Consider the following 9,955-nt stretch of genomic DNA (forward strand, 5'->3'; position numbering starts at 1 on the left):
CCTTTCAGGCCCCAGCTACATCCCCAACCATGACAGAAACTGCCATTTCTCCTAGGAGAATTCCAGCTGCCTCAGAGTTCCTGCTCCAGCCCCTTCAGCCCTGGATTCACCTCCTGCCAGGGCAGCAACCACCACTGAACTGAGTAGAAGCTGTAGCTTGCAACTGCTCTGACTCTAGCCCCTCTTAACACCTACCTCCCACCAAGGAGGCAGCTGCCAGTGCACCCTGGGAGAAGATGTGTTCTCTGTTCACTTCTTAGCCAGCTCTCCCACCAAAGCACTGGGCACAGACTAATTGCATATGGATACTTTCATATAGGGACATGCCTTCAAGATTGGGATAGGTAACTTTCACCTAATTTTATAGAGGCAAACAGAAAATCAAACAAAATGAGAAGACAGAGGAATATGTTCCAAACAGAAGAGCATGATAAAACCTTAAAACAAAACAAAACACCTAATGAAATGAATATAAGTAATTTACCTGATAAAGCATTTAAAGAGATGGTCATAAAGATGCTCACTGAACTCAGGAGAAGAGTAGAGGAACTCAACAAAGACTTAGGACATATAAGAAACAGTCAGTGCTGAAGAATACAGTAGCTGAAATGAAAAGTATACACTAGAAGGAATTAACAGCAGATTAGATGATACAGAAAAACACAAACAACCTGGAAGTTAGAACAGTGGGAATCACCCAATCAGAACAATCAGAACAGCAACAAGGAAAAGAAAAAGTTTTAATGGTAGTAAAGGACTTCTGAGACAACATCAAGTGTACTAACATTCATATTATAGGGATCCCAGAAGGAGAAATGAGAAAAGGGTAGAAAATGTATCTGATGAGTTTATGGCTGAAAACTTCCCTAACCTGAAGAGAGAAACAGATACCCAGGTCTAGTAAGCACAGAGAGTCCCAAACAAGATGAACCCAAAGAGACTTATGCCAAGACATATCATAATTAAAATGGCAAAAATGTGAATTTTAAAGGCAGAAAGAGAAAAACAAAGCCACATTCAAAGGATCCTCCATAAAGCTATAAGCTGATTTTTTAGCAGAAACTTTGCATGATATATTTAAAATGGTAAAAGGAAAAAACCTGCAGTGTAAGATGTTCTACCCAGCAAAGTTACCATTCTGAATTGAAGGAGAGAGAGTATCCCAGACAATCAAAAACAAAGATTCTGTCACCACTGAAGTGGCCTTACAAGAAATGTTAAAGGATCTTCTTTAAGCAAAAAAGAAAAGGCTATAACAAGAAATAAAATACATGGAAGGAAGAATCTCAGGGGTAAATGCAAATATATAGTAAAAGCAGTGGATCAACCATTGAAATGAGCTAGTATGAAGATCAAAAGACAAAAATTATAAAATCCACACTAACTACAATAAGCAAAGATATAAAATGTAACATCAAAAAAAAGTGGAGAGGGGTAGTGAAAAATGTAGATCTTTTAAAATGTGTTTGAAACAACAAATCAAAAACCTAAAATAGATATGCAGAAAATAGAGAGGAACCCAAACATAACATTAAAGAAAATCATCAAACCACAAAGAAGAAATGAAAAGAACAAAACTAAAAAAAAACTAAAAAATAAGTAACAAAATGACAGTATGTACATACCTGTCAACAATCACTTTAATTGTAAACTAAACACTCCAATTGAAAGACATAAAGTGACTAATTGGATTAAAAAATTTTAAGGACCCATCTGTATGCTTCCTACAAGAAACTCACTCGAGAGCTGAAAACAGAGACTGAAAGTGAAGGGACGGAAAAAGATGTTCATGCAAATGGAAATGAGAAGAAGGCTAAGATAGCAACACTCATATCAGACTAAATAGACTTTAAAACTAAGTCCATAATAAAAATCAAAGAAGGGCATTATATAATAATAAAGGAATCAATCCAAGAAGAAGCCATAATATTCATAAATGTGCACCTATATGCACTTAATATAGGAGCAGCTAAATATATAAAGCAAATATTACCAGACATAAGGAGAAAAAATTGACAATAATTAAAAAAAATAATAGGGTACTTTACCACCTCACTTACATCAATGAATAGATAATCCAGATGAAAATCCAATAAGGAAGTGGAGGAGGCTATACTTCAGTGGTAGAGTGTGTGTTTAGCAAGCACAAGTCCTGGTTTTAATTCCCAGTATCCCTATTTTTAAAAAATAAATAAATAAACCTAATTACCTCCTCCCAACAAAAAAGTAAATAATTTTTTTTTATTTTTAAAAAAATCAGTAATAGAAGATTGGCCTTGAAGGACATGTTAAAATAGATGAATAGGTATGTATAAGATAGTCTACCCCAAAACAGCAGAATACACATTCTTTTCAAGTACACAGGGAACTTTCTCCAGGGTAGATCACATGTTAGGCTGTAAAACAATTCTCAATGAATTTAAGAAGATTGAAACTGTATCAAGTTTCTTTTCTGGCCACAATGATATAAAAATAAAAATCAGTTTCAGGAAGGAAAATGGAAAAAACACTAACATATGTTGACTGAACAACTTGCTGCTGAAAAACAAAACAAAACAATAGGTCAAAGAAGAAATCAAAGAGGAAAACAAAATATCTTGAGGCAAATTAAAATAATAACACAAATTTCCAAAATTTATGAGAAGCAGCAAAACAATCCTAAGAGGGAAGTTTATAGTAATTACAGGCCCACATCAAGAAACAAGAAAAATCTCAAATGTGCAACCTAATTTTCCATTGAAAGGGATTAAAAAATGGACAAAGCCCAGAGTCAGCAGAATGAAGGAAATAATAAAGATCAGAGTGGAAATAATTAAAATAGAAAAAGAAGAAAGTAAAGAGTAATGAAACTAAGCTGGATTTTTGAAAAGATAAAATTGATAAACCTTAAGCCAGACTCATTAAAAAAAAATGAGAGAGGGCCCAAATAAAATTAGAAATGAAAGAGAAGTTATAGCCAACATCACAGATGTACAAATAACCATGAGAGAATACTACAAACAGTTATACACCAACAAATTGGACAGCCTGGAAGAAATAGATAAATTTGTGGAAACATACATCTTATAAGGCTAAATTATGAAGATATAGAAAACTTAAACAGACCAATTACTAGTATTAAAATTGAATTAGTAATCAAAAAACTTCCAACAAACAAAAGTCCAAGATTGGACAGCTTCACAAAAAATTTACCAAATATTTAAACTATTCAAAAATTCTAAAGGAGAGAACACTTCCAAATTCATTCTGTGAGGCTAACATTACCCTGAGATCACGACCAGAGACACTCCAAAAAAAGAAAATTATGGGGGGAGGGTATAGCTCAGTGGTAGAGTGCATGCTTAGCATGCACAGGGTCCTGGATTCAATCCCAAGTACCTCCATAAAAAAAATAAATAAGTAAATAAACCTATGTACCTCCCCCGACAAACAACAACAAACAAAGAATTGCTAAAAAAAAAAAAAAAAAGACTTAAAAAAATACAGGCCAATATTCCTAATAAATATAGATGCAAAAATCCTCAACTAAATAATAGCAAACAGAATTCAGCAATACATAAAAAAGACCATATATTGATCTTGATGGAGGAGTGAGAAACAGAAGAGGTTGGGGTGGAGGAGTGGAGAAGCAGCAGGCAAAATACAGTCACCATCAGTGCTGCCTCCCTGCCACATGTATTGGAGTGAAAAACTGTGATTGCTGTCAGTGCAGTTGCCATCTCTGCCTACTGCTGCTTTGGTCCTGGGGAAGAATTTCTCTGCCAACATGACAACATGCAGGGAGGGGAGTAAGAATTCCTTTATGTGACAGTGATTAAAGTAGGGAAGTACAGAGAAATGGTTATCTCAAAGAATAAAGAAAGGAGGGCAAAGAATAAAGGGTTTCCCCACTAAAATGACAGACAGACAGACAGACACACACACACACACACACACACACACACACACACACACACACACACACATACACACACACGATCATACATCATGATCAATGGGATTTATTTCAGGGGTGCAAGGATGGCTCAATATCCACAAATCAATCAACATGATATACCACATTAATAAAACCAAGGATAAAACTTGCATGATCATCTCAATAGATGCAGAAAAAAATTGACAAAATTCAACATCCATTCATGATAAAAACTTTAAAAGTTGGCATAAAAGGAGCATATCTCAACATAATAAAAGCAATTTATGACAAACCTACAGCTAACATCATACTCAGTGGTGAAAAGCTATAAGCTTTTCCTCTAACATCAGGAAAAAGATAAGGATGCCCACACTTGCCATTTTTATTCAACACAGTATTGGAAGTTCTGGCCACAGCAATTGGACAAGAAAAAGAAATAAAAGGCATTCAAATTGGAAGGGAAGAAATAAAACTCTCACTATTTGCAGATGACATGATATTATATGTGGAAGACACTAATGACTCCATCAAAAAAAACCCTGTTAGAACTAATAAATGAATTAAGTAAAGTTGCAGGATACAAGAAATCTGTTGCATTTCTCTACACTAATAATGAATTATCAGAAAAGAAGAAAAATAATCCCATCTACAATGACATTGAAAAGAATAAAATACCTAGGAATAAATTTAACCAAGGATGTGAAGGGCCAGTACTCTGAAAACCATAAGACATTGAATAAGGAAATGGAAGATGATACAAATAAATGATCCCATGTTCAGGGATTGGAACGAATTAATATTGTTAAAATGTCCATTCTACCCAAAGCAATCTGCAGATTCAGTGCAATTCCTATTGAAAGACCAATGGTATTTTTCACAGAACTAGGAAAAATAATTCTAAAATTTGTATGGAACCACAAAAGACCCTGAATAACCTAAACAATCTTGAGAAAGTAGAACAGAAGTGGAAGTATCATGTGCCCTGGCTTCAGACTATACTGCAAATCTACAGTCATTAAGACAGTGTGGTACTGGCACAAAAACAGACACCTATATCAATGAAACAGGATAGAAAGCTCAGAAATAAACTCATGCACTTATGGCCAATTAATCTATGACAAAGGAGGTAGGAATATACAACAGGAAAAGACAGTCTCTTCCGTAAGTGGTGCTGGGAACACTGGACAGCTACACGTAAAGAATGAAATTAGAACATTTTCTCACATCATAGGCAAAAATAATCTCAAAATGCATAAAGACCTAAATGTAGGACTTGAAACCATAAAACTAGAAGAGAACATATCCAGTACACTCTTTGACATTGGTCTTAGCAATATATTTTTGAAGGGGGACCAAAAAAAATAAACAAATGGGACCAAGTCAAATTTAAAAGCTTTTGCACAGTGTAGAATATCGTCAACAAAAGGGCAGCCTACTGAATGGGAGAAAATATTTGTAAACAATACAGCTGATAGGGGTTAATATTCAAAATACATAAAGAACTCTTAATATCACAAAAACAAGCAACCCAACTTAAAAGTGGGTAGAGGATCTGAATAGAAGACATAGATGACCAGCAGGCACATGGAAAGATATCATCAGGGAAATACAAATCAAAACCCCAATATGATCTAGCAATTTCACTCCTGGGTATTTTATGAACAAAACTCACATGAACCCCAGTGTTCATAGCAGCACTGTTTACAATAGCCAAGACATGGAAACAACTTAAATGCTCATCATCAAATGAATGGATAAGGAGGATGTAATATATGTATATATATAATGGAATATTTCTCATCCATAAAAAAGAACAAAATAATGCCATTTGAAGCAACATGGCTGGATCTACAGATTATCATATTAAGCGAAAAGATCAGAGAAAGACAAACAGTATGTTTTCACTTATATGTGGAATCTTAAAAAAAAGATATGAATTTTATTTACAAACCATAAATAGATGCATGGGCATAGACAACAAACTATGGTTACCAAAAGGAAAGAGGAGGAAGGATAAATTGGAAGTTTGGGATTGGCAGATACACATTACTGTATATAGAATGGATAAACAACAAGGACCTACTGTGTAGGATGGGGAACTGTATTCGGTTTCTTGTAGTGAGCTAGAACAGAAAAGAATCTGAAAAAAAAAAATGTGTATATGGCTGAATCACTTTTCTGTACACCTGAAACTAACATTGTAAATCAACTACACTTCAATAAAAAATAAATATTAAAAAAAAAATAGAACTACCATACCATCCAGCAGTTTCACTTCTGGATATTTTTATGAACAAAGCACTAATTCAAAAAGATAAATGTACCCCAGTATTCATAGCAGCATTATTTACAATAACCAAGATATGGAAGCAAACTAAGTGTCCATTAATGGATGAATGGATAAGGAAAAGGTGGTGTATGTGTATAATGGAATATTACTCAACCATAAAAAGTGAGATTTTGCCATTTGCGACAACATGAATGGATGTGGAGGGTATTATACTTAGTGAAATAAGTCAGACAGAAAGACAAACACAGCATATTTTCACTTATATGTGGAATCTAAAAAATTTAAACAAAACAGAAACAGACTCACAGATACAGAGAACAAACTAGTGGTTACAAGAGGGGAGAGGGATGGGGAAGAGGCAACATAGGTGAAGGGAACTAAGAGATGCAAACTACTAGGTATAAAATAGATGCAAGGATGTAATGTACAAAACAAGGAATATACCTAGTATTTTATAATAACTTTATATGGAGTTTATAAAAATACTGAATCACTGTGTTATATACCTGAAACTAATAAATACAAGTCCACTATGCTTTAATTAAAAAATGAAAGATAAGATTTTAATAGGAAGACATGAAATAAAAGATACAGAGCTGAGCAAAGATTGGTGAAGTACGCAAATTTAAATACTTGCTGGGAAAACTTAATGCATGGTTTAATCTTTTTAAGTAAACTAGAATAAATTTTTTAAATATGCAAAGAGTATTCAGGGAAGGTGGTAGTAAAGCATATTAAAGGTCTCATCTATTTGGGCAAAGTTACAGATTTTAATTCTTGACATTGATTGAAAAGCAATTTTAAGTATGGGTCAGCCTTGCTATCCTGACTTTCACTATGTCATCTCAGGAACTAAATAAACTAAATTTTCACATGAACTCATTACAAGCCATCCAGAGCTTAGAAGCCGAATCAGCTGGGATAGTACAGTATCCCTTGCTATTCAGACTTTGGATCCAAATCGATTAAGATAACAGGTGCTGCTTGTGTATTTGTTGAAGTATGTAAAAGAGACATAGAAGAATATAAAAACAATGTACAACTTCTGGACAATGAGAAGAAAGGAAAAATCTGAGGGGAGGTTTAAAAAAAAAAAAAAAGGAATCAGTCCATTCACTCTTCAGTCCCTTGCTCATGTTTTGATGTGCCAGTAGCTCTCAGTCTGGGAAGGGAGACCACCCAGACCAGTAAGGACTCAGCGGGGCTATGCACACACTTACAAGGTCCAGCTGTGTCCACACGCTGTGTCCTGGGCCTGGGTGTGGCCATCCCTGTCCTCTTCTGGGCTGCGTGGTGAGAACAGATGCTGTGCACAGGTGTCTAAACCGTCCCTCGTGTGAGTGAGTATGGACATTCACTTCGAATGTACAGAGGTACTTGCCCTTGGGACGGGGAGGCCACAGACATTTACAGGACAGATCTGTGGTTTTTTGGCCCCTCCCCATGACAAAGTGTGGCCTCTGTGGGCATTACTGGCCTCTGTCAGAACACGTGCAGTCTGTCCCGGTATGTCAGGATTCTACTCACATGTCTGCAGCCCTGTTTCCCACCCCTCTGAAAATCCACAAAGACGTTCCTACAAATGCTGACACCCTCACCCGACCCCCACACTTGCACGTTCATTCTTGGGCTAAAGAGTCATCATTACTTAGGTTTCCATTGCAGCTTGTGAACTTAAAGCCATCTGAGAAAAGAGACCAAAAAAAAAAAAAAAAAAAATCCGTCAAAGACAGAAGCAGAAAATAACTGGGAGAGGCTGATTCCTTTCTTCTTTTCTTCCTTTGTTCATTCGCAAGTTAGCCTCAAAGCCGTAGCTGAGGCCAATCTAGTTAGGCCTCAGTCTGCTGCAGGCAGCAGTGACTTGACATGCGGTGTCAGAGAAGCGGGGTAAGGACGGTATCTGTGTGTAGTGATACAGGGTTGGGGGCAGGGGGCAGCAACAGGAGATAACTTATGTGCAGGGGGGCTGATCAAAGCAGGAAACGTGTTGAGGATAATGGGAGGCTGTGACACTGTAATAGCATGAGTACCCCCAGCTCCCACGTCTTGGTTTCTAAATACTGTTCTCCTCTAACAGGAAGCAGGGCTCTTTGAGAAATGGCTGACCTCAGGAGTGGGACAGGGACAACACAAGGTAAGTCTGGAAGATCTTGCTATGGCAAAAAGTGAGGAAGTGCTCAAAGAACAATGGAGACCTGTTGAATGGGTACAGAAAACATCTTGAAGGCTCCCCTGCTGGCTAATCTTGAGACGATTTGTACATCAATCAATCAATCAATAATCAATCATAATAATAATAGTTTGTATGTCACTAAATAAAACAAATTCATGAGTCTACATTTGGACATGAATTGGGTACACCCTATAGGCAAACTCTTCAGCACCTTGCTTTTTTGACTTACCAGTAATGTATCTTGGAGATAAATCTGTATTACAAGTATAGCTACTACATTTTTATTTTTTGAACTTTTTAGTTCGAGGTAATTTCAAACGTATAGAAGAGTTGTGAGACGAATCCAAAGAACTCCAGAAGACCTTCACCCAGATTCACCAGTTGCAGAGATTTGGCTGTTTTTGCTTCGTATTTGCCGTATCGCTCCCCCATTCCTCCTTTCCTTCAGTGTGTATTTCCTAAGAACAAGGACAACCTCTTTCATAAATAAAACACAATTTTATAAAATTCAGAAGAATCCACATCAATACAAAACTATTCATGTATAATCCATATTCAGATTTTATTGGTTGTCCCAATAATAATATAGTAATTTTAATAGTAATTTTTATACTAATTTTTTTCCCCTTCTGATCCAGGATCCCACCTAGGATTGAGAATTTGATTGTCTTGTTTCTCAAGTTTCTTTTTCATCTCCAAAATTCTCAGCCTTCTTTATCTTTCCTGGCATTGATGTTTTTGAGGAGTTTTTTCCTTTTGTTACCTCATTCATTTTACTTGATGTAGCATTGAGAAAAGTCAGGTTTGATTGGCCCTAACAATTCTGTCTTTGTCTTTTCTATACAGATTCTGAGTTAGCTCAGAGGAAGAACAGGTTGTTACCAGCTTTGGAGCTCCAGAGGAGGCTCCCCTTTCTAGCAAGGCCACTTCCTCTATGTTGCTTTCACTGCCTTATGATTGCAGATATTCTTTGACCCCTTTTCATCTAAACAGAGCATTGAGTGGGAGGTTCTTCTGGGGGAGGGGATGGTTCCATCTCTACTGAAGTGCTTTCTTAAGAACAGTTCTCTATGAAGACAGTGAGAGCTCAGGAGATCATGTGTACTCTGCTACTTCTCAGTGTATAAATTATTCTGTGATGAATCCTTTATTTTTACTTGCCCTGTGTAGCACGTGTGTGTGTGTGTGTGTGTGTGTACCTCTTTGGCCCTGTGATTGAACACAATGAAGAGAAATAATCCAGTCTATCGCAATGCTGTGCATTTGGGGAAGGAGCAGAATCCAGCTGCCTCCCCACCCAGGGAGAGAGACAGTCCTTTGAAGCCCTAGGAGTGGTGCGGTCACTGGGAGGGTGGATGAGTGCCCTAAGAGGGCAGGGTTGCCACAGTATCCACTCACGTGGAGGCAGATCTGCATGTGTGTCTTTGTAATATGCACAAGAGAAGCTTGGAAAGATGGAGGAAGAGAGGTTACATGTTCAGTTAGTTCTCTGAAATCTGATCTTTTAAAGTTTTAAAGTAACAATATCTCATGGCAACATGCTAGAATCTTGAAGAGTAATGGAAAGGATTATGAC

Source organism: Camelus dromedarius, chromosome 5 (genome assembly GCF_036321535.1).
Source record: "Camelus dromedarius isolate mCamDro1 chromosome 5, mCamDro1.pat, whole genome shotgun sequence".
Classification (NCBI taxonomy): domain Eukaryota; kingdom Metazoa; phylum Chordata; class Mammalia; order Artiodactyla; family Camelidae; genus Camelus; species Camelus dromedarius.